This window comes from Stegastes partitus, unplaced genomic scaffold (genome assembly GCF_000690725.1).
Source record: "Stegastes partitus isolate 25-593 unplaced genomic scaffold, Stegastes_partitus-1.0.2 Scaffold1874, whole genome shotgun sequence".
NCBI classification, from domain to species: Eukaryota; Metazoa; Chordata; class Actinopteri; family Pomacentridae; genus Stegastes; species Stegastes partitus.
Window position 1 is genome coordinate 69,657 of NW_007579605.1, and position 2,372 is coordinate 72,028.

Below are 2,372 nucleotides of genomic sequence, written 5' to 3' on the forward strand. Positions count from 1 at the left end.
GTTATTAATGTCGAAACAAAGCAGTAAACCTGTATTAAGTACTCCGGTAAAGTTGGAAAGATTATAGGTTTAATCATGATTATTTTATTATTACACAAATATTGCCGGAAGTCCGAATCTGTGAACTTCCAGCATCAATAAGTCTTTGTTTGTTTTTTCTTAATTCATTTCGGTGTCCGTAAAAACAGCAACAATATCTGTGTAATAGTTCTCTAGAAAGCATCCACAGAATAAGTTAAAAGTTCATTTGCAAAAACAGATTATTTTTGTACATTTTCAGAAAACTTACTGTTTTGTTGCTTGCTTGAGATAATATCAATCAAACTGAAGTTGAATGGATTTGGCTCAGTAGAAATGACTTAAGTTTGATTGATATTGTCTCAGGTAGACGATGGAAATGTGGGCTTTCTGGAGGTTTGTGAAGATGGAGTTATCTGTTTTTGCAAATGAACTGAAGTTTCGGTTACAGACCCACAGCTCATTCTGGGTTTATTGTGTGGATGCAAAGACATAAAGTGAAAAGTTTCTCATCATTCATTTAAGAAAAGCCAGAAACTACGAGACAAGTGTAAGATTCAATAATAAAAATGTTTATCGTCCCTGATAATCATCATGTTCATAAAGGAAAAAAAAAACCCACACCATATCATCGTTATAGTTAGATGTATAAAAAGGAATCAAAAGATGAATGTAGGCTGCATGATATACAGTTAGGATCTATAGTGGATTGTAAAAGTATTCACACGCCTTCAATCTCTGCATTCTTTATTGTGTTGAAGCATTAGTTTCAAATGATTTCCCCCTATCAATTTACACTCAATAACCCATAATGACAAAGGGAAAACATGTTTATAGGAATCTTTGCAAATTGAAAAAAATCAAAATCAAAAATCAAAAACGTCGTCTGCCTTGAAGAGAAGCCTTAGTAAAATGGAATCTTCAAGTCTCTCCAAAGATATTCACTGGGCCATAGTCAGGGGGTTTCATTTTTACTGTCTTGAGTGTGTGCTTCAGGTTACCTTCAAGGACCTCTGTGTATTTGACAGCATTCGTCCTTCTCAGCAGGTCACTGTCCCTGCTGCTGAGAAACACCTTCACCAACATGCTCAGCCACAGGGATAGTGTTAGCCAGCCTCCAGGGCCAGGTGTTCATCAGACATAGTACTTGGAGCTGTGCCCAAAAGACTTCTGTCTTATCAGTCAAGACAACATCTTTCCTAGGTTTCTCAGTGCTCTTTAAATGCTCTTTAGAATTAACTCAGATCATCAAACACTCTGTCACATCTGTGTATAAGAAAGGCTTCTGTCTGGCCACTAACCCTAAACACCAGATTCATGGAATGCTTGTTGCAGAAAGAGTCTTAGAGATTCTAAGCCTTTTCAATGTTGGAGTTTTTTAGGGAAATGTGCTCCCGAGAACACACAAAGCTTTACAAATTGTTTGCATCTGTTGCAAAATGAAGGGGTTCTGTTTTTGATTTGTATCCATCATCTATTTAATTGAATTCTACAAACTAAAGTATACAAAAAGTGAAATGTTCAACTACTGCTTCTTTATAATTTCTCATGAGATCCAACAAGGTACATATTTTTTGTCTATTGTAATGTTGCTGTCCTTGAGGACAGTGTGGGCACACAGTTGAGCCCACAATTATTCATACACTTGACAAATTTTAATTTACAATGAATTTTTATTTCATCAATATTCTTCTGGCTAGGAATTGTCAAGAACAAGTGACAAAGGTTATTCATTGTATTAGTCCCATACATTTTTATTAATAAGATTTGTCTGACCCCATTAGATATATATATTTATGTATATGGTGTTCATCAAATTATTTGACCACCTGTCATAAAAATGAAAAACATAAATAGAAAAATATTATTATTTATTTGGCAAAAAAACCCTCAATAGTCATTTTTCACACACAATAACCAAAAACTTAATATTTTGTATGGCTTGCTTCGGCCTTGATGACAGCTTGCATTCTTGCTGCCATTGTTTTTATGTACTTGTCGACAGTCTCTCTTTTGTTATTGAGTTCTAAATAGTTTCTAGCTGTTCCCACGGACTTGATTTAGATTAAACTTTTGTGTGATCAATCTGTGAATGTACTAAGCATCTGAAAACTTAACTACCATTCTGTGTGTGACAGCTCACCTGTCTGATATGAAGACATGTACGAGTACACAGCGTGACCTGCTATCAGTTCCTGGTCTGGACTGATCTTCTCTCCATGCTCTCTCAGTGATCATTTATAATTTTTTGAATTTAATTGCATTTGCAGCACTGTTGTTCTGTGTTCAAATGTGTGTAACTCTCTCTTTTTGGAGATGCATATATGCATGCTGCTGAGTTGTAATGTTGCATG

At 35.3% G+C, this 2,372-nt stretch overlaps 1 protein-coding gene across 1 annotated transcript in view; it reads left to right on the top strand.

Moving 5' to 3' along the window:
- LOC103372973 (nuclear receptor subfamily 5 group A member 2-like) overlaps positions 1-2,372 on the top strand; it is a 9,338-nt gene that overhangs the window by 722 nt on the left and 6,244 nt on the right. The gene's annotated exons all lie outside the window — the stretch shown is intronic.